The sequence below is a fragment of the Eubalaena glacialis genome, chromosome 17 (genome assembly GCF_028564815.1).
Source record: "Eubalaena glacialis isolate mEubGla1 chromosome 17, mEubGla1.1.hap2.+ XY, whole genome shotgun sequence".
In the NCBI taxonomy this organism is placed as follows: domain Eukaryota; kingdom Metazoa; phylum Chordata; class Mammalia; order Artiodactyla; family Balaenidae; genus Eubalaena; species Eubalaena glacialis.
The window spans coordinates 34,709,185-34,733,676 of NC_083732.1; the positions used below are offsets into that span (position 1 = coordinate 34,709,185).

At 37.4% G+C, this 24,492-nt stretch overlaps 1 pseudogene; it reads right to left on the reverse strand.

The window, feature by feature from the left end:
• Positions 1-6,104: 6,104 nt before the first annotated feature.
• LOC133077034 (fatty acid desaturase 3-like) lies at positions 6,105-7,254 on the reverse strand (annotated as a pseudogene).
• Between the last annotated feature and the right edge of the window lie 17,238 nt (positions 7,255-24,492).

Below are 24,492 nucleotides of genomic sequence, written 5' to 3' on the forward strand. Positions count from 1 at the left end.
CTTCATTCCTAGGAATATGCCATTGGAGCCTGGAGAACCCAGTCTGTTACCTGGCACACTGGGCTGGGAAGCAATCCAACTCCATAGGTGTGGGAGTCATTTTCCATCATGTGGCATGAGAAGTAACTAAAGCCATCTTGGAGTCTGAAAACAATCAACTGATGCAATCAGAAATACAATAAGAAATGACCACAGTGTTATGGAGAGCAGATTTTCTATGAAACCTGGTTGTGCTGCCTGACCTCACATTTCAGGCAAAGCCCTGGTGTCCCTTCTCCCTCAATGCATTCCACTTACTGTATTAGCTATGCTGAGTATATTATTTCTGTAGCTTGCAATTAAAAGAAGTTTTATCAAGACAGAGCTAAGCCATAGTATCTGGGGTGGTTTAAGAGCAATCCAACCTGAAAAGAAGAGGGATAGGATAACATTAGAACTCTTCTGCTCTTTATCTATTTGAGCAAAAAGTACTGTTCTTAACCAAAAGTTAATAATATGCATTGGTATGTGTGTCTTATGCAGACTCCTATTTTATAAATTGGTAAATGTAACATTGTAAGCAAAAAGCAGACTATTTTAATATGTGTTATAGCCTACTAATAAAATCCCAATAATAAAAACAACTACAGTTATTGAATATTTACTATGTCAGGCATGTAAACACTTTGCATGCATTCTCTCTATGGTTTCAAATTCATAGCATAAGGATTATTTTTGTCCTGATACTTTTATATGCTTAGGAATATGAGGTGACTACAGAATAAATGATCTTGTTCCTATTTCAGAGAAATAACAATTGAAAGACTGTATAAAATATAGCTTCTAGACCATCTGTCCTCTTCTGATTTTAATCTAGTTTGGCTGTATATCTCTTAAAATAAAATGGCCAAGTCAAGCAAAATACTCTATATGTAACCTGACCAATGTTAAGTGTAGTGAGACCATTATCTCCTATACTCTAAACAATATACCTGTATTAATTAATTAATGCATGAAAATTCAACAAATATTTAGTTATCTTTCATGTGACAATCATTTTATTGAGTGCTAGGGCAGTAAAGATGAATTAGAATTAAGTGGTGGAAAGGTACTCACAAACTTTAAAATACCTTGGTAAGTGTTATTGCAGAGGTTAGAGCAAAGAGCTGTGAGAACTCTTTCTAAAAGGAAATCAGAGGTAGATGTTTGGGAGCTGTCTTGAAAGCTGAGTAGAAGTTTGTTGGGGTGAGAACTACAGAGGAACAGAAACACTTCAGGCGAAGAGAATAAGTACAAAAGCACAAGAGCTTGAGGTATTTGCAGAATAGCTGTTCTTTGTGGCTAGAGCAAAGGGGCTTGTGTGTGGTGGGAGAGAAATTCTATAGTGAAATGAGACTGGGATAAGTCTCGTATAACTAAATAAGGAGTCCACCCTTAATCTTATATACCACAATAAGAACAGAGAATTTTTCTAATTAAGGACTGACAATGCCCATTTGTTTATTTGACGGCAACTCTGACAGCTACAGGGAAAATGAACTGAAGTCAGGATAATGAAGAGGCTGTCATAGGAATCTAGAGACTGGAAACAGCAGGGCATGAGAAAGGAAGGGACAATGGAAAGGAAATAGGGTATCTGAGTCATGTTTTGAGATAGAATGATTTATTGATGCATTAAATGTAGGATGTAAAGGAGAAACCAAAGATAATTCCAAGGCTCCTAGAGAACACAGGAGTCCAAACAGTATTGGAAAGAGATGGGAATGTAACAGGATCAGGCTTTGGTAAGCTGGGTTTGAGGGATATGTGTGATAAGCATCTACAGATGCCCTGTAGCAGCTAAAAGTGCAACCTCAGATTACATTCATTTTGTAAGCAATCATGAGCCATAATCTATTGATACTGATGTCTTTTAGAACATGAACTCCCATCAAGCACTTTTCTTATGTCTCCCTATCCTCTTGCAAAAATTTTCCTAATTAGGGGACTTATCTAATTTTCCTGTTTAATTTCATTGTATTGTTTTCTGAATGTCAAGATAATTTGTATCTAGACTTGTTGATTCATCACAGATTTCTGTTTTTTATTTTTCACAGGGCTTATATTCTTGCATTATTTCTTTACCCAAGTGGTTAAAAATGTTGAGCAGGACCAAAAGGAAATGCTATGGCCTGCCAACACTGAGGGGTTATGCGATTATTCCACATTTTGTAACACCCCTCCTTGATCTGTCTGCCCTTCTCTGCCTTGCTCTTTGCCCCAGGAATTTGACTCTTACCAACTATATAACCTGAGCACTTTGAAGTCTTCTGGCTTCTGATTGGACCTGTCAATGGAGGGCATGAGATGGGCATACAAGAGTGGGAGCAAAGAGAGGTCACGGGCTTTATTTTCCTGCTCCCTCTTTCTCAACTTTGGGTTTCTGGCAGTGGTTGTTATTATCAAGAGATTCTCCTCCCTGGGGTCCAACTCTCATTGGGCTTTAGTGACATCATGTTCTCTCTTTGCCCCCTTAGATAATAGGGTGTTAATACGTTCTGAGTCTCTGGGCACTCCACTACCTGTTGGTACCCTTAGTTCCACCTACACCTATGCACACATACCATTAAATTATCTTCAAAATTCCAGCTGAGAACCTTGTTGAATGAGCACCATGACCCTAATTGATGCACTGCCACTTAGTATGATATTTTAGAGGTCTCTCCTATGTGATTTTTGAATATGACCCAATGAAAAGATTATTATAAAGGACTTAATAACATTTCTCTTAAAATATAGCTCTTCTCCCATTCCAACAGTACTTGCAACTGGAAGAATAATATGATATAATAGTTTCAAAGAATATTAGAGGAAAAAAAACTCAGATCAGAGAGTAAACACACACACACACACACACACACACACACACACATATACCCCTTGCTTCCATTAGCTCAAGATATTTGGTTGCTCTTTCCCCACTGTGAAAATCATGATGTAAGTAAGTCAAGAGTAGCTCTTTGAAGTAGAAATAATATACCAGCCCATAAATGTCTCATCTAGAGTAATCATTTGTAATTTAGTCTATTAGGTCACTACACAGCCTCAGGGTATCCAGAGCACCACTTACTATATAATAAGCAACTATACCCACGACGAAGTGCTAGATTAATCTTAACTACTACCCATCAACTGTGGCCAAGCTAAATGAGAGAAGGCAACGGTTCTGATGTTTACAGTCTCAATCTTTCTGTTTGTGCTAACATAGGTAAAAAGAAGAATGAATTTGGCATCAAAAGTTTAGGAGCAAGTGACTCTCACCCTACGAAGGCCAGGCAAAGGCTCAGCTGCTCAGATTGCAGAAACAATTTTCAAATATTCAGGGTTCATGGAAGACTTGCCTATCTTTATTGTTTAAAACACATCAGTCCTTATTGGCAAAATGGGGGATGGAGGGTAGGGAGAGAAGGCTGATTATTCTGAACTTTTCTGGCTTAGAAATTTTCATCATATTCCGTTGTTATTTTCCTTACAGGATATTCCCATTCCAGTTTTCTGAGAATATAAACTGCTATTTGGTCACATCAAAAAATCCCAATTCTAAAGCCAAAGGCATTGTGAAATCCCAAAATGATGCTAGGAAGTTAACACACAGAAAAAAAAAAAAATGATGAAGTGACTTTTGCCAAGATCAAATAGTAACTCTTCAGTAATGGAACAATGTTTACAATTATAACTGTATCTTTTACTCAGATGGTGGCATGGTAGGAAAATTCTAAAAGACAATACCATTATTTTTTCTTAGAGTTATGAAAACAAAACATAGTTTTAAATGATTTAACAATGGCATCCTAAAAGGCTATGTTATGTGGATTATGTTCAATGAAAGTAGGAAAGCTTTCCCTATAAAATCAGATATTATATTTTTCAAAATGAAAAATTTGGAGTTTTCTCTGTTGGAAATTAAGAAAAAAAAAAGGTTTCAGGAGATTTTATGCTTCCATTATTTAAGTTGAAATTGAAATGCTTTTAATACTCATTTCTGGGAATGCTTAGCTCCCCTTGTGAGTTTTGGGTGCTGTATTATTAAATGAATTAACTTTCTTTTCCTTAAAGCTTTGAAAAACACCAATATTATGTTTATATAAAAATAAATCATATTTTTCCTGTTGCTTTCTGCATTTTTTAAGACCACTTTTGATTAAAATTTGATTTTATCTTTTCCTCTGATGTTATCTCCTCCAATTTCTCCTTCTTTCTATTGACTTGTACTTTCACTGGCTGAAAGAGAACTGAGATAGAAAAAAAGATTGCAATTAACAATTATTGAGCACTTGCTATATGGTATGTACTGTGCTTATCCCTTTACATATAGAGTGAAATATAATTTAGTCATCAAAAGATTCTATAGGAGTGTATCCTACGTTATATTTTTTGCAATGTGCAATTATGTGAGATGATGGGTGTTAACATATTGTGATAATCATTTTATAATAAATACATATATCGAATTATTATGTTGTAGACCTTAAACTAATACAATGTCATATGGCAATTATATTTCAATAAAACTGGGGGAAATTTTTAGAAACTTACAGAGTTAACTAACTTGTATAAAGTAACACAACTAGTAAGTGTTAAAGATTTGACCTGAGACCTCAATCTGACAGCAATATTTTCTACTTCCTATAAAATTTCTTACCAGTTGTTGTAATTAATTAATGGTGATTTTGTTTCTTGCTCAAAGTAAACAACAAAACAAAGCAAAAAACACACAAATAAAAATAAATTTCATGGTATATTTTATGTTATTTTTTTCTAAACCAAAATTAATTTACATTTCACTTTTATAGCTCTTGATGGATCATTTTCTCCTCTGAAGCACAGAAAGTTTTCATTTTTCTCTGATAACAACTTAAACCCTTCAAAGCTGTAGAAAGAATGAATTTCTGAAATCATTTGGTTTTCTGCTTTTTCATTTAAAGTGTATTATATTGTGTATATATATATATATATATATATCTTCTACATTTTTAAATTAAAGAAAATAATTTCCCCACAAAATTGCGAGGAATATACATTTCAAGAACACCTTGAAATTCAATGTTTTTATTTATTGAACCTCAGTAGAAAAATCTACCCCTTAAATTGTCGAAGTCCCACTAAGCTCATCTTTGAAATTGAGGTAATTCTGCTTTTTTGGGGTACACACTCCACATCAGGATTTAATACACTCAGTAGATGAGATTTCAGCAAGTAAGCTGCCTCTGAGGAGTAAGGACGCAATTGGTCAGCTCACTGAAGCAGTAACTCATATAACGGAGCCCTCACAGCCATTCGGTAAACCACTTTCCTAAAGAATCTTTTCTTACAAAAAAGATCTTAAATATTAGGACAATCTACTACATGGTGACCTAGATTCCCTATGGCTACAGAGAGAAATCTCTTAGGAGGAAGTCTGATTCGAGGGTTTGTGATTCTCCTAGTCAAGGATAAATCCTCATTACTTGATCTAGGGGATCCTAAATTTTAGTTCTACTATAGATGCCTTAGTTTATTTCTGATCATTATAGGGCTAGAGTATGGAGTATGGGCAAAAATTCATGTATGCCATCAGTAAAAGAGACAATTTAGTGTAGAGATTAAAACTAAGGCCTCCAGAATATTGGATTCATATCCTGGGTTCACTACTTACTCCCATTATCACCTTGGACAAATTACCTAATTTGCTTAAGCCTCTATTTTCTCACTCCAAATAGAGATAAAGACCATCTATCTCATTAGGTTATTAAAGTTCAGAAAATGTTCTATGTCTGGTGCTTAGCACAGTGTCTGTTATGCTTTGTAAATGTTGGGTTTATATATATATATATATATCGGTTTGTTTTTATATAAAAATAACATTTTCCCCTAAATTTTTGCTCTAGGAAAGCATGAGCTTTCACCATCTGGGGTGAACATATATACCATACCCCTAGCCCTGGTCCCGTTGGGTCAAGAGCCATGGCCTCAGGGTTGTGGAGGAGACTGGGAGGGGGCCCAGGAGTGCAGGCAGGGCCCCCAGGCTGAGGTAGGGCGAGGTGGGGTGGATGGGGTAGCCCGTCTGGGTGGCTTGATGGCTGACGGGGTCTTGGGTGCTGCTGCCTTCACTGATGGAGGTAGGCTTCCAGCCACATGTTGCCAGACTTCTTCAGGGACCCAATGATGTCCACGAGGGCAGTGGGGAAGGGCTTCACCTCGTAGCTGAGGCCGTGCCTGGAGCACAGGGCCTTGACCAGTGGTGCCATCCTGCCGTAATTGTGCCTCAGCATCATGGGGAAGAGGGATGCTCGATCTGGAAGTTGAGGTGTCCTCTGAACCAGTCGATGAAGAGCGAGGGCTCCACTTTGCAGGTTGCTGCCAGCGGAAAGCTGGCCCAGTCCCAGTTGCTTTCCGTGGCCGATCTCCTTGGGGATATGCTTCATCTGTGTGACCCACACGAACCAGTGGCTCACCGGGAAGCTGACAGCCGCAAGTAAGAGCAGCGCCCCAGGAAAGACATAGAAGGGGATGTAGGACAAGAATAATTGGGCATAGAACCTGGCAACTCAGAGTAAGTACATCCACTGCATGAACACCAGCATGTACGCCAGATTTTCCACTTTCAGGTTCACCAAGTTGAGCAGCGTTGGGCGGATCAGGAAGAACTACAGGTGCTGGTGGTTGTAGGGTAAGTATCTGAGTTTCTTCTTGCAGTACTCAACAGATGACTACCCCAGGAGGAAGATGGGTGCCACGGTCACATCTGGTCCTTGTGGAAGATGTCGGGCTTGGCGTGGTACTGGAAGTTGCAGAAGTTCCACCAGTGGGCAGAGAAGCCCTACATCTGCCTCATCACAAACTGCTGGGCCTCATGGTTCCACCAGACTTCCTGAAGACGTAGGTGTGGCCTAGGTCTTGCTGCAGACACCAGCTTTGGGCCGGGGGAATGGCCAGGATAAGGGCTGAGAGGGTGCTGGGCACCAGCCGGGGCCGAGGACGTAGATGATGAGCCAGGCAAGCATCTCTATGGCCAGGATGTGGCCCAGCAGGAGAGCAAAGAAGGTGAGCTTGACCTCAAACAGCTTCATGTCCTCGACCGCCCGGCGCAGAGCCCGGGTACCGCTGTGCCCAGAGGCTTATGTCGTAGACTCGATGTTGGATGACCAGCCGTTTGTCTCCTGGCAGGTTGTGAGGTCAGATCTGTTCCCAGCGGAAGGTGGGCAGCAGCGTCCCCAGCTTCACAGGTCCCCTGCCGGGCTCCCTGACTCTGACCATGGCTGGCGGTGTGCAAAAGTCCTCGCCAACCCTGGACCTCGCTGAAGCCCAAGCGAGATGCTAAGGGGAGCGAGGCTGCGTTTGGAGACTTCCTTCATTGCCACCCGCTGCTCCGCCAAAGGTCTGTTTTGACTTGGGTATGAAACACAATATTTGTAACCATTAATGTACAGGTTAGCTAATGGTGCCAACAAACTACATGATGATGTCGTATGTGGCAGTGCCTCACAGAGGTCAGTCAGCCTGGTTCATGGCCTTAGCTTTACCCAGCAAGGGCATAAGTATACCAGAACAAATCTATACCCATTACTGGAGAAAAAAATCAAAATATATGCCCCAAAGCTGGTCAATCAGTAGGATCACCTTCATACACAAAGGACAATATTAAAATTAAGACCATCTGCTCAAAAATTAAATGTGCACATGCAGTTAACTGTGATGATTGAGGGAAGTCAATAAGTTAGCAGAAACTTATGAAAGAACAAAGTTAGATTGGAAAGGGTATTCACAGAGAGTAGGTTTAATAAGCAGCTCAGTGGGGTTACTGCCACAGAGCTAGCTTATAAAAAGGATTAAACATGACTGGAATAACTTAGATCTGTGATGTCAGTTAAGCCATATTTTCACATGCAATTCTTTATGTAATTGGATATGTGTAAATTGGTTCCCTTCCCAATAAAGTAGTACTCTCGAATAAAAATTAAAACCATACCCAAAATATAAACACTCTTTACTGGTGTCTACCCTACTCCTGCCAAATGTTGTATTAAAGGATATTAGTTTCAGATTATCAGCTTGCAGGGAGCACAGCACACCAAAAACAAACATTTTCTGGTAATGTAGTTTCCTTGATGATGCCTGAATATAAGAGAAAGGCAGTGATATGCAGATAACTTATAAATAAAACTTATAAATAAACTTATAAATAAAAGGGTTTGATTTTGTTTTTGTTCCTGCCATTGGCATATCATTTGGCATAGGCAAGTGTGAGATAGGAAGTGGGGATGATGCTTCACTGAATTAGTCTGGTTGAAAACAGAACTAAAGTATCAGAACTTACTCATCATATGGGGCTTACCTTCATTATAGAGCACTTTACAACTTCAAAAACTCATCAGGTTAACCAAAGAAGTCAAATAATTATCTTTCCTGCCTGGAAAAAAAGAACAACCACATTCATCATCCATTTAGATTATTTTTTACACCAAAGTTTAACAGTAAAGTATTATCTTATATATTTTAAGTATTTTATACTTTATTGGAAATATTCACTTAAAGTATCTATCTAAAGGACAGTAAGTGAAAGCCAGGATAGTCTTTAAAAATATCTTCCTAATTATGAAGGCTTAAAAAGATCAGAAGGAGTTAACAGGTGAAATAGTGAAGGGCCGTTTCAACAAAATATTTGCCTTGGTGTCCAGAATCCTCAGGAAGGACTTGCAGAGTTAAAACGCTTTTGCTGCCTGAAAGAAAACTCCATGAGGACAGGGATCTTTAGGGCACAGAGTAGACCCTAAAGAAATATATATATAGTTTGAGTAGAAGAAGAAACTAATGATTTCCTTTTGTCCTTCCGATAGGTAACTCAATACATACTGAACATCGCTAGCCTAATTTTATTTTATCTTATTTTTAAAAATATTTATTTATTTGGCTGTGCCAGGTCTTAGTTGTGGCGTGCAGGATCTTTAGTTGCAGCCTGCGAACTCAGTTGCGGCATGTGGGATCTAGTTCCCTGACCAAGGATCGAACCTGGGCCCCCTGCCTTGGGAGCATGGAGTCTTAGCCACTGAACCACCAAGAAGGTCCCCACTAGCCTAATTTTAAACTTCTAGAAAATGATGAGTGAAAAAATGTTAACATACATGTGCTATACACAATCTTATTTTCCAGAAAGGGATAAAAGCACATTTCAATAGAGATGTGAAAAAGCTATAGAAGGGTTAGTGCTGTTAGCATGTAACAGATTACTGGGTTTTAGAAATTCAATTTAGTTCTCAATAAGTGGCATTTTGCCACCTGCATACACAAGAGTCACACCTATACCCAGATCTTTGCACCAGGTCCACCTTTTATCCTCTTCCTTCTTAGCCAACACCTAATTACATACTAATTGGTTCAGAAAACACAAGCTTGTTATTGCACTAAAAACATTCAGGGCTCCTCCACACAGATTCTCATGAAAACCAAATATAAAAGGAGTTGGCCCAGTGCCTGGTTTTCATTAGGACAAAGCTAGATTCTTCTAGGTCCTGGACACACAGATCAGTGTTTTCCTGCTTCTCTTGTCAAGTCAGTTTTTCTGGGGCATATTTCAAACTTGGGACCAGCCAAAGGGATCAGATTTGAGTTTATCATAGGGACAGCAATCTTGCAAAAAAAAAAAAAGACTTTTTACAAATGACCTTGATAATTACATGAATGGTTCACTAGACAAGGAGACACACCATTTCACCAGGGACATTCAGCTTCATTAAGCTTACCGTTATTGTCCTTCTGTGATCCCTGGACATTAAAATGTTCAAACTGTATCTACCTAGGATTAGATAAATTGACCTTGTAAATATGTTACAAACATGAACATGTAACTCTCTTTGCTGAAGCTCATTTTTCTTCCAATAGGAGACACACCAAACCATTCTTGCCACCACAACACAATCAAATGAATTGCAATTAATGGCACAACATATAAGGAGTCTGATCTGAATGTAGCTTTTCAAAGCTGTGGATTTTTCTTCAACTAGATTCTGGTATTATAATTACCAGTGAGAATGGATTCAACCACCTGGAAGAGATTAAAATATAGAACAGAGGTAATGAGGACAATTTGTGGTACATCAAATTGGCTGTTGACTGCTCTCCCACGATCCCTTAATGTGGGAGAGGTGAAGATGGCACCAGGGAGAAGATTCTTGCCTTGTGAAGAAACAGAATGCCATATTAGGGCAGGAATAATTAGTAACAAGGGGATAAAGGAACCCTTCAAGGGACATCTGTTTAATGAAATGAACCATACATCAACTCCAAGTGCATATGTAAAGGAGACTTTCTCAGGTTCTTGTCTTTAAAAATGCATTAGTCAACAGGGAATATTGTTTTCTACTACTAGAGCTGATCCTTTTGAAAAAGGAAAACATGTTGTTCTATTCCAAAAATATCCTGCCAAATCTCTCATTGTGCTTAAATTTCTTTTTTGTGTAAAGATTTTCAGTTTGTTTATTACTTATATATCCCTGTAAATTGCTTCTTCTCTCTTTTTTGTAGATATTAAGTTTTACTTGTTACTATTTTCTGAGACTGACTGGGCCTTTTCTTCTATTATGCTGTGTCCATACTCTTCCATACTGCTGTTTTGTGGAGTTTTTTTCCTAGACATTTTTCTTATCCTCTAAAGAAATATGTGGAGTTTGAAATCTTGACTAGATCAATGAGTGAAATGTTAAATTAATTCTTCAAGATATTTTAAAGTTATGCTCTATTCTTCTTTCACTGAAAAAATAAATGAAAACTTTCTTGCACTTGGGCTGAAATTTCTTTAGTTCATGGTTCAACATCACGTAAGTGACAGTCCAACTTTTCTCTGAATCTGTCATCCAGTTATTAACCACTAAGATAGGGGCAGTGGGTTTGGTGGATCTCAGCAGATTCCACCTCATGTCTCAGAGACATGTCCAAGAAGTTGGTAACACTTCTTATCATACTTCATGTATTTATCACTGTACCCTCCTCTGAGAGTCTCCTGCTGGAACTGGTAAAATCATTCTTCCAGCCTGCCTGTAAATATGATTTTCTGCCTTGTAGAATATGAAATACAATATTTTTTGCAAACTCCAAAACCACTTTCTATGAAAAGAAACTTGGCTTCTTTTTAAAATAGCTTTATTGAGGTATAATTTATATATTATAAAATCACTCATACAAGTATACAATTCAGTGGTTTTAGTATATTCACCTTCATATTCATATTGTAAAACATTTTCATCACCCTGAAAAGGTGCCCTGGAAAAAGAGATTTTCAGTCTGGACTGAAAAGATGGTATAAACCTATTACTCCCTGATCTTCCCTAATACGTATGACTATAAATCTTGAAAATATAACAATAAGCAACCAGAGGAGAACTCTGAAAGGCAATAAAAGAATGAAAACTGGTTAGAAGCTCTAGGGCTGGTGGAGCAACACAGCATCAGGGTGAATTATACCCGCCACCTCCCAGCTGAAGAGACTAACTCAGACCTGGTGTTTCCCATCACCAACCTATAAATAGAAGGCAAACCATGGATGCTCATTCTTCCCCCTAAATGGGATGACAGTCTGTCTGACAACACCAGGTGAACACAACAGCAGTGGTAGGCAGAAACAATCACCCTGCCAATAAAAATAGGTCAAGGAAAGCTCTTTCTTTCCCCATCTGACCTTAAAACGCTCCCCTACTGAGAGATACTGAGGTAGTCTGGTAGCACCAGCAAGAGGAACACTGCCACAGAAAGCAGCCTGACTTTGTCTCTGTGGACCTGAGACTCCTGTTTCCTGCCCAGAGACACCTGTGTTGATGGGGGTCCTGGCAAAAGGAATCCAACCACAACAACCATGCATGCTGAGGAATATCTTTATTTCCACAGGCTCAAGATGCTCCCTCCATCCCCTCACATTCCCCCCTATTGAAAGACACCTGGCTGCCCAGCTTGGAGAAACACATTTTACTATCTCAAGTAACATTAACAGGGACAGCAAGAACAGTGGCACTAGAAGCCAAGTATTAGATTAAAATAACATCACAAAGGCTTTGAAAATTCAACTGTTATTTGAAACACAGCCCACAGAGTAGACCATGATCTGCATGTTAAACCTAAGTGTGGCAACTTTGTGCTAAAACAAATGACTTAAGTAAAACCTAGAGTTTACTAATATTAATAGACAAAATATACAGGGTGCAATTAAAAATCATCTATCATGTCAAGAATCAACTAAATCACAATTTGGATGAGAAGAGACAATCAATGGATGCCAACAATTAGATTAATCACATGTTGGAATTATCTGACAAGGATTTTAAAACAACTATGATAAAAAATGCTTCAACAATCAATTATAAGTTCTCTTAAAAATGAAAAAAATAGAAAATCTTGGCAAATAAGTAAAAGTATATAGAACAAAAGGGATTACAGAACTAAAAAATACAATAACAGAAATTTTAAAACTCACTGGATGGACTCAATAGTAGAATAGAGATAACAGGAAATAGAATAAGACAGATTAATAGAATTTGCCTAATCTGAACAGCAGAGAAAATGTATACTTAAACAGACAACAACAACAGAGCCTCAGGGACCATTAAGACAATAACCAAAGATCCAGTATTTGTATCATTGGAGTCTTTGAAAGAGAGGGGAGAAGGAGTGGGACTGAAAGGAAATTTGAATAAGTAATGAGTGAAAACTTCCCAAATTGGTTCTCAGACAGAAACTCATAGACATAAGAAGCTAAGTGAATCACAAATAGGTTAAACCCAAAGAAATCAACACCAAGATATAGTATAATTAAAATTCTGAAAACTAAAGACAAAAGCTTGAAAGCAGTCAGAGAGAAAAGACACATTACTAATATGAGAATACCAATTTGAATGACAGAGGATATCTTGTTTGAAATCATGGAGATCAGAAGCAAGTGGCACAAAATTTTTATGTGCTGAAAGAAAAGAACAGTCAACTGCAAAGTCTATATCCAGCAAAACTATTCTTTAGGAATAGACACTCTCAAGCTAAGGAAAACTAAAAGAATTTATTACTAGAAGACATATCCTTAAAGATTGACTAAAGAAATTATTAAAACAGAAAGTAAATGATAAAAGAAATAAGCTTGGATCACTGGGAAGGAAGAAATAAAATGAGCAGACATATAGGTCCATACATTATGGTATCCTTTTCCTCAGGAGCTTAATAACTTATGTTTGGTTATTGAAGAAAAATTATATCACTAACCAATACTCAAGACAATGGTAGTTAAAAGTGTGAAGAAGGTAAACAAACCTAAATGGAAATAAGATTTCCACACTTCATTTGAAGTAGTAAAATTTTGATACAGGTAGATTGTAATTAAGTTACTGTTATGGACTGAATTGTGTTACCTCAAAATTTATATGTTGACGTCCTAATCCCAGTACCTCAGAATGTGACTGTACTTGGAGATAGGGCCTCTTTAAAGTTATCCCCTTTTAAAAGTAATATCTCTTTAAAGATAGCTAAGGTAAAATGATGTGATATGTGTGGGCCCTAGACCAATATGACAGGATGTCCTTGTAAGAAGAGGTTAGGACACAGAGAAAAGATCATGTGAGGACATGAAGAGAAGGCAGCCATCTGCAAGCCAAGGAGAGAGACCTCAGAAGACACTAAACCTACCAACCCTCTTCATATTGGACTTTTAGCCTCTAGAAATGTGAGGAAATAAATTTTGGTTTTTTAAGCCACCTCATCTCTAGTATTTCATTAAGGCATCACTAGCAAACTAACAGTCACAAAATACTAATGTATTTTGTAATACTCAGAACAACCACTAGAAAAACTCTACAAGGAAATATACTCATATCCACTATAAATAAATAAAATTGCAAAAAAAATCAATTAATATTTAGGAAGGCAAGAAAAAAGAAACAGTAGTGAGAACCAGAGAAAAGAACAAATAGAGGTAGAAGTCAATGAAATAGAAACAAGTAAAAAACAATAAGATAGCACATATAAGCATTAAATATTAATAATTACTATAAATGTAAATGATCTAAATGCATTAACCAAAGGACAGGGGTCAGCAGAGTGGATAAGAAAAAAGCACAATCCAACAATATACTGTTTATAAAAAACTAGCTTCAAATTCAATAATAGAGATAGGTTGAAAGTAAAAGAATGAGAAAAGATATATCACCCAAACATTTATTTGAAAAAGGAGGTGTGATTACATTAAAAGTTGTGCTGGAAAAACTGGACAGCTCCATGTAAAAGAATGAAATTAGAACATTCCCTAGCACCATGCACAAAAATAAACTCAAAATGGATTATAGACCTAAATGTACCATAAAATTCTTAGAGGAAAATATAGGCAGAACACTCTGACATAAATCACAGCAAGATCTTTTTCAATCCACTGCCTAGAGTAGTGAAAATAGAAAACAAATGGGACCTAATGAAACTTAAAAGCTTTTGAACAGCAAAGGAAATGATAAACAAAACAAAGAGACAACCCTCAGAATGGTCAAAAATATTTGCAAACGAAGCAACTGAGAGGGGACTAATTTCCAAAATACACAAACAGCTCATGCAGCTAAATATCAAAAAAACAAACTGCCCAATCAAAAAATGAGTGGAAGACCTAAACAGACATTTCTCCAAAGAAGACAGATGGCCCACAAACACATTAAAAAATACTCAACATCACTAATCATTAGAGAAATGCAAATCAAAACTACAATGAGCTATCACCTCACACCAGTCAGAATGGCCATCATCAACAAATCTACAAACAATAAATGCTGGAAAGGGTGTGGAGAAAAGGGGACCCTCCTACACTGTTGGTGGGAATGTAAATTGGTACAGCCACTATAGAGGACAGTATGGAAATTCCTTAAAAAACTAAAAATAGAGCTACCATATGACCCAACAATCCCAATCCTAGGCATATGTCTGGAGAAAACCAGAATTTGAAAGGGTGCATGCACCCTGATGTTTATTGCAGCACTATTTACAATAGCCAGGACATGGAAGCAACCTAAATGTCCATCAACAGAGGAATGGATAAAGAAGATGTGGTACATATATACAATGGAATATTACTCAGCCATGAAAGGAACAAAATAATGTTATTTGCAGAGACCTGGATAGACCTAGAGATTGTCATACAGAGTGAAGTAAGTCAGAAAGAGTAAAACAAATATCCCATAATATCATATAGTAACGCATATACATGGAATCTAGAAAAATGGTACAGATGAACTTATTTGCAAAGCAGAAATAGAGTCACAGATGTAGAGAACAAACTTATGGTTACCAAGGGGGGAAGGGGAGATGGGACGAATTGGGAGATTGGGATTGACATATATACACTACTATGTATAAAACAGATAACTAATGAGAACCTAAAAAATAAAAAATAAAAGTGATGTTAACAATAAATAAATAAATAAATAACAGATCCAGTCCAGCTATCTTAAAAAAAGACAAAGTAGATTTCAGGGAAAAGAAAACTATGAGACAAAAAATAGACTGTGAATAATAATAAAAGGAACAATACACCAGGGTGCATAATGGTCTAAATGTGTATACATGAAGCAACAGAGTATCAAAATTCATAAAGCAAAAACTGACAAAGCAGAAAAGAGAAATAGGTCAACAGTTAAAAATGAGGTCTTCAACATTCTCTTCTCCATAACAGATAAAATTACTAGACAGAAAATCCACAAGGATAAAAATGTTGTTCAGAGCCTACCAACAGGATCTAATTGATGTACAGTAAATCCCCTATGTACGAATGAGTTCTGTTCTGAGAGTGCATTCATAAGTCCAATTTGTTCATAAGTCCAACAAAGTTAGCCTAGGTACCCAACTAACACAATTGGCTATATAGTACTGTACTGTAATAGGTTTATAATACTTTTCATACAATAATACATAAAAAATGAACTAACACAAAAAATAAATATTGTTAATCTTATAATACAGTACCTTGAAAAGTACAGTAGTACAGTACAATAGCTGGCATACAGGGGCTGGCATCAAGTGAAAAGGCAAGAAGAGTTACTGACTGGAGGAGTGAGAGGAGGTGGGAGATGGCAGAGCTGAAGGATCATCAGGGCAACCTGCAATTTCACTCATGCCTGACGTTGATGGCACAGTTTCTGGTTCCTTGCTGGATTCAATTCTATCTACCTTCTTGAAATAATGATGCAGTGATGTCTGGGTAGTAGCTCTTTCTTTCTCACCATAGACAACATGGTAGCACTGGATTGCATTCTGAACGGCTGCACGGCTGTACCTTTGTGTACCATTCTATGTTTGTGTCCTGTGCCTCAAAAACTAACAATGTCTCCTCAATTAAAGAAAATCCCCTTGCCATTTCCTGCATCGTGAATCTCTTCAGTTCTTAAGTTACTTCTTCTTCCTCTTGTCTCTCTTCATCCTTTCTCTGGGCCTCTAATTCCATCAGGTCTTCATTAGTAAGCTTCTCATATTGCACAACAAGGAGTTCAATGTAGTCATCCTCTTGCAGATCTAGCTACAGCTTCTCACTTAGGGTCACTAAGTTGCTGAAGACCTCTTTGGACTCCTCATCCACCTTCTCAAATCCAGGAAAATTGTGAACAAACTGCAGGCACATATTCTTCCAAACCCCATTCGTGCTGACGGCCGTAACCTCATGCCAAGCAAAGTCAATGTTTTTTATGGCCTTGTAGACGTTATAGTGTTTCCAAAATTGTCACAAGGCTGTTCCTGATTCATCACTTGCCTTTACTGCCTGATGAAAAGTGTGACATAAATAATATTTCTTGAAAGTCACTGTAACTCCCTGGTCCATAGGTTGGATGAGTGATGTAGTATTCGGTGGCAGATCCTCTACTTTGATGTTGGAATGAAAGTCGTCCGTGAATGGGGGGTGGCCTGGAGCATTGTCAAGCAGCAAAAGAATGTTGAATGGGATGTCCTTCTCCAAGCAGTATTTCTCTGTCTCCAGGATAAAGTGTTGGAAAAACCAGTCCAGGAAAATGGCCTGTGTAAACTAGGCTTTGGGGTTTTTCTTCCACACAACAGGAAGAGAGCCCTTGGCTATATTTTTAAGGGCTCTTGGGTTCTCTGAATGATAAACTAAGAGGTTTCAGCTTCATGTCACTGGAAGCATTGCCACCAAACAATAGAGTTAGCCTATCCTTTGCTGCTTTATAACCTGGCATCAACTTTTCCTCCTTACTGACATAACTTCAGTCTGGCATCCTCTTCCAGTACAGTCCTGTATCATCCACATTAAAAACTTGTTTTGGTAAATATGAGCCTTCATCAATAATTTCTTGAAGCATTTCAGGAAATTCCCGGACAGCTACCATATCTGCCTCACTGCCTCGCTACTTACTTTTACGTTGTGAAGTTTGGCTCTAACCTTGAACTGATGAAATCAGCCATGGCTGGCATTAAAAGATGTGCTCTCTGATTCTTCACGGTGTTTCTTCTTCAAGTCTTCATAAAGACTTTTAGCTTTCTCTTGAGTCAGCATTAAGCTGAGCAGGACTTGATGCTGATGCTGATCCTGCATCCACACACTGAGAAAATTCTCCATCTCCTCCACCACTTTTCTATGCTTCTTCGATATTATTGTTGCCATCACTGGCACAGCAGACTTCACATATTCCATAATCTTGTCCATGTTCTTTAGAATCGTGCTGATGGTTGAACAATTCATGTTATAAGAACAAGCAATGTCTACCATCTTTTCACCTCACTACACTCTCTCAATTATTTTCACTTTTGTTTCCATCATTATCGCTTGGCACTTCTTAGCAGTACCAAGTACATCACTGCTGCTTTTACGCTTGCTTCCAGACATCCTGGGCTTGAAATAAAGGTACTGTACTACTGTACTCTATACAGTATTGTAAAGTACACAAAAGCACAGCCACGTGTAGAGGATGCACACATGTGACAATGTACACCAGGCACATGAACTAACTTATGTGATTGGACATGTGAATGCACGTTCACATCTGTGAAAGTTCTCTACTTGAAGGTTTGTATGTCGGGGACTTACTGTATATAGAACACTTTACCCAACAATAGCAGAATACACATATTTTAATATAGCCAGGGAACATTTACCAATGTAAATCATATCCTTGATCATAAAACAAACTTTAATGAATCTAAAAGAATTGAAATCTTACATGGTGTGCTTTCTGACCATAATGGAATCTAACTAGAAATCAATGACAGGAAGATAATAGTAAAATCTCTCAACAAATGAAATTAAACAAATGTACTTCTAAATAATTGATGAGTCAAAGGGGAAGTCTCAAACAAAATTTTAAAAAATACATAGAACTGAATGAAAATATTAATATTGAATATTTGAACATATTGAATTGTGTAGGATGTAGCTAAAGCAGTACTGAAGGAAAATTAAGAGTGCTAAATACTTGCATTAGAAATGCGGAAAGGTCTCAAATCCATACTCTAAATTCCCACCTAGTAAAGTAGGATAAAGTAAAATGAACACAAAGCAAACAAAAATAAAAAATAAAAATAAAAACAGAAATCAATGAAATTGAAAATAGAAAAACAATAGACAGAACCCAAGAGATAAAAGGTTGGTTCTATGAAAAAATTAATAAAGACTTATCAACTTCCAGTACAACGAACAAAAATAAAAAGAGAAACGTCTCAAGTCACTAATATCAGGAGTGAAATAGGATGTCACATATTCTTAAAAAATCATGCTGGGATTCTCTGCTGTTTGATTGGAGTGTTTAATGCATTTATCAATATATTCAATAAAATTACAAGTAAGTTAAGTTTTATGTTGCAACTGACATTTATTTTTTATACATCTTATGCTTTTTCATTCCTCAATTCCTTCATTTAATGCCTTCTTTGACTTTAAATAGGTGTTTTCTAGTGTGCCATTTTAATTACCTTCTTATTCTTTTTACTAATTTTTTAGTTATTTTCTTTGTGGTTACAAACTGGAGATTACAATTAATCTTTTAAATTAAAACAATCTACTTTGGATTAATATCAACTTAATTTGAATACTATGTAAAAAACTTGTTCCATTATAATACCCTTACCTAGTTTGTGTTATTATTTTCAAATAAATCACATCTTTATTAATTTTAAGCTATCAACAATATTTTAATATTGTTTAATATTATTTTACATAGTTGCCTTTTAAATAATACACAGAAAGATTACATATAAAAATACATTTATACAGTCTTTTATAGTTTCTCTTTAATTACCGTTACCCAAATTCTTTGTGTATTCACATGGATTAGAGTTGCTGTCTTATGACATTGTTTTTTAGCCTGAAATATTTCTTTTAATATTTCTTGTAGAGCAGTTCTACAAAAGACTAATAATCTCAATTTTGAAAAATCTGGGAATGTCTTAATTTCTTCTTTAAGTGACAGTTTTACTGGACATAGAATTCTTTATTAATTGTCTTTTGCTTTTAGTACTTTACCCAAGGCATCCTGGCCTCCATGGTTTCTAATGAGAAGTCAGCTGTGAATCTTGTTAAATATTCCTTGTTAATGATGAGTCATTTGTCTCTTGGTGCTGCCTACATTGTCTATTTTTCTTTGGTTTTCCACAACTTGACTATAATATGTCTTTTTGCATTTATCCTATTTGGAGTCTACTGAGCTTGTTGATTATATAAATTAATGTTTTCATCAAATTTGGAAAATGTTTCCATTATTATTTCAAACATTCTCCCCATCCTTCAATCTAGCTCTCTTTGAGGGATCTTTTTCTCTCCCTGTCCATTCATATATAAGGCCCTTATGTGTCCAAGGTCACTGAGGCTCTGCTAATTTTTTCAATTATAGGGCTTCTGGGACAAGAGGGCAAAGTAGAAAGACCTTGAGTTCATCTCCTCTCATGAGCACACCAAAATCCCATCTAACTGCTGAACAACCATCAATAAAAAGGACTGGAACATACCAAAAAAAAAAAATTCTACATCCAAGACATTAAGAAGAATACACAACAAAATGGTAGGAGGGGCACACTCACCATATAATCAAATCCCGTACCTCCCAGGTGGATTACCCACAAACTGGAGAATAATTATATCATTGAATTTCTCATGCAGGAGTGAGTTCTGAACACCAAGTCATGCTCCCCTTCCTGGGGGTCCAGAATAAGGAAGAGGAGCCCCCAGAGAATTTGGCTTTGGAAGCCAACATGGCTTGATTTCAGGGAATACACAGGACAGGGGAAAATAGAGGCCCCAATCTTGGAGGGCACACACAGGGGTCCTTTGCACACTGGGACACAGGGCAAAAGCAGTGACTTCATAGGAACCTGGGCCAGACCTACCTGCTGGTCTTAGAAGGTCTCCTAGGGAGGCTGGGGCCAGCTGTGACTCACGCTGGGCATGTGGACACTGATGGCAAGATATTGGGAAGTACTCAACTGCATGAACTCTTCTTGAGGCAGACATCTGCTTGGGTCATTAGCACCAACATCTGGCCCCAACAAAACAGCCTGTAGTCTCCAGTGCTGGAATGCCTCAGGCCAAACAACCAACAGGCCAGGAACACAGCCCCACCCATCAGCAGGGAGATTCCCTAAAGACTTCCTGAGCCCACAGTCACCGCTAGACATGCCCCTTGACATAGCCCTGCCCACCAGAGGGCCAAGATCCAGCTCCACCCACCAGTGGGCAGGCAATGACCCTTCCCACAGGAAGCCTTCACAAGCCTCTAGACAAGCCTCACCCAATAGTGGGGAGACACCAGAAGCAAGAAAACAATGATCTTGCAGCCTGCAGAACTGAGTCTGCAAACACAGTTCAGAATCTACCCTGGGACCAGCTGGTCCCTGGTGCTTGGGTGATGAGAGGAGAGTGTACTGTGGGGACATATAGGACATCCCCTACAGAGGGCCACTTCTCCAAGGTCAAGAAATGTAACTAACCCACCACATACATAAAAGTACAAATAGAAATTTAAACAGAATGCGATGGTAGAGGATTATGTTCCAGATGAAGGAACGAGATAAAACGTCAGAAGGGGACTTCCCTGTTGGTACAGTGGTTACAAATCCATAGCCAATGCAGGGAACACAGGTTCAACCCCTGGTCCAGGAAGATCCCACATGCCATGGAGCAACTAAGCCCAAGCACCACGACTACTGATCCTGCACTCTAGAGCCCATGTGCCTCAACTACTGAAGCCCACGTGCCCTAGAGCCCATGCTCCACAAAAAGAGAAGCCACCACAATGAAAAAAAACCCATGCACCACAACAAAGAGTAGCCCCCACTCACCACAACTAGAAAAAGCCTGCATGCAGCAATGAAGACCCAACACAGCCAAAAAGAACAAAACAAAACAAAACAAAACACCTCAGAAGAACAACTAAGTGAAGTGAAGATAGGCAATCTACCCAAGAAAGATTTCAGAGTAACGATCATAAAGATGATCTTATGAAAAGAATGGATGCACAATGTGAGAAGTTATAAGAAGTTTTAACAAAGAGTTAGGAAATAAAGTGAACAAAAGAACAGAGCTGAAGAACAGAATAACTGAAATGAAAAATACATTAGAAAGAATAAATAGCAGAATAAATGAGGCAGAAGAATGGATCAGTGAGCTGGAAGACAGCATGGTGGTAATCACTGTCACTGAACAGAATAAAGAAAAGAGAATGAAAAGAAATGAGGACAGTTGAAGAGACTTCAGGGACAACATCAAATGCACTAACATTCACATTATAGTGGTTGCAGAAGGAGAAGAGAGAAAGGACCTGAGAAAATATTGAAGTGATAATAGCTGCAAACTTCACTAACATGGGAAAGGAAACAGACATACAATTACAGGAAGCAGAGAGACTCACACAGGATCAACCCAAGGAGGGACAGTCTGAGACACAATGACAAAAATTAAAAATAAAGAGAAAATATTAAAAGTAATGAGGGAAAAGCAAAAAAAATAACATACAAAGGAAACCTCATAAGGTTATCAGCTGATCGTTCAGCATAAAGTCTGCAAGCCAGATGGGAATGGCATGTTATGTTTAAAGTGATGAAAGGGAAAAACAGATAACCAAGAATACTTTACTCAGTAAGGCTATCATTCAGATTTGATGAAGAAATCAAAAGCTTTACAGACAAACAAAACCTAAAAGAATTCAGCACCACAAAACCAGCTTTACAACAAATGTTCAAGGAACTTCTCTAGGCCAAAAAGAAAAGGACACAACTAGAAACAAGAAAATTACAAAATGGGAAATCTCACTGGTAAAGGCAAATATACAGTAAAGGTAAGAAATCATCCACACACAAATATGATATCAAAACCAGCAACTGTGAGAGAAGGAGAGTACAAATGCAGGATATTTAAAATGCATTTGAAATTAAGAGATCAGCAACATAAAACAATCATGTATATATAGTGACTGCTATACCAAAACCTTATGGTAACTGGAAACAACAAATCTACAATCAATACACACACACAAAAGAAAAAGCAATCGAAACACAACAATAAAAATAGACATCAAATCACAAGAGAAGAGAACAAAAGAGGAAAGGAAGAAAAAAGACCTACAAAAACAAATCCAAAACAATTAACAAAATGACAGTAAGAACATACATATTGATAATTACCTTAAATGTAAACTGATTAAATGCTCCAACCAAAAGACACAGACTGGCTAAATGGATACAAAAAGAAGTCCCATATATACACTGTCTATAAGAGAGTCACTTCAGATCTAGAGACACATACAGACTGAAAGTGAGGGGATGAAAGAAGGTTTTCCATGTCAATGGAAATGAAATGAAAACTGGAGTAGCAATACTTATATCAGACAAAGTAGATTTTAAAATAAAAACTGTTAGGAGAGACTAAGAAAGACACTATATAATGATCAAGAGATTAGTCCAAGAAGAGGATAAAACAATTGTAAATATATATCCACCCAATATAGGAGCACCTCAATACATAAGGCAATTTTTAACAGTCATAAAAGAAGAAATAGACAGTAACACAATAATAGTGGGGGACTTTAACACCTCACTAACATCAGTGGACAGATCATCCAGGCAGAAAATCAATAAGGAAACACAGGCCTTAATGACACATTAGACCAGATGGACATAATTGATATTTTTAGAGCATTCTATCTGAAAGCCACAGAATACACCTTCTTTTCAAATGCACATGGAACATTCTCCAGGACAGATCACATGGTGTGCCACAAAGCAAGTGTCCCTAAATTTAAGAATATTGAAATCATACCAAGAATCTTTACAGACCACAATTAGAAATCAACTACAAGAAAAAAACTGCAAAAAACACAAACACGTGGAGGCTAAACATCATGCTATTAAACAACCAAGGGATCACTGAAGAAATCAAAGAGGAAGTTAAAAAATACCTAGAGACAAATGAAAATAAAATCATGATGATCCAAAACCTTGGGATGCAGCAAAAGCAGTTCTAAGAAGGAAGTTTATAGCAATACAAGCCTACCTCAGGCAACAAGAAAAATCTCAAATAAACAAACTAACCTTACACCTAAAGCAATTAGAGAAACAAGAACAAGAAAAATCTCAAATAAACCTTCTAATCATACACCTAAAGCAACTAGAGAAAATATACAAACAAAACTCCAAGTTAGTAGAAGGAAAGAAATGATAAAGATCAAAGAATAAATAAATAAAATAGAGACTAAGAAAACTATAGAAAATCAATAAAACTAAAAGCTGGTTCATTGAAAAGATAAAGAATATTGATAAACCTTTAGTCAGACTCATCAAGAGAAAAAGGGAGAAGGCCCAAATCAATGAAATTAGAAATGAAAAAGAAGTTAAAACTAACACCATAGAAATACAAAGGATCATGAGACTACTACAAACAACTATATGCCAATAAAATAGATAACCTAGAAGAAATGGACAAATTCTTAGAAAGGTACAATCTCCCAGGACTGAACCAGGAAGAAATAGAAAATATGAACAGACCAATCACAAATATTTCTTTTTTGGAGTATAATTGCTTTACAACGTTGTGTTAGTTTCTGCTGTACAATGAAATGAATCAGCTTTATGTATACCTATATACCTATATCCCCTCCTTCTTGTACCTCCCTCCCAGCCCCCCATCCCACACATCTAGGTCATTACAGAGCACCAGGCTGAGCTTCCTGTGCTTTATAGCATGTTCTCACTAGCTATCTATTTTATGCACTGTAGTGTATACATGTCAATCCTAACCTCCCAATTCATTCCACCCTCCCCTTACCCCCTGTGTCCACATGTCCATTTTCTACATCTACATCTCTACTCCTGCCCTGCAAATAGGTTCATCTGTACTATTTTTCTAGATTCTACATATATGCTTTAATATACTATCTTTGTTTTTCTCTTTCTGGCTTACTTCACTATGTATGATAGACTATGAGTCTATGTGTGATAGACTCTAGTTCCATCCACATCTCTACAAATGACCCAATTTCGTTCCTTTTTATGGCTGAG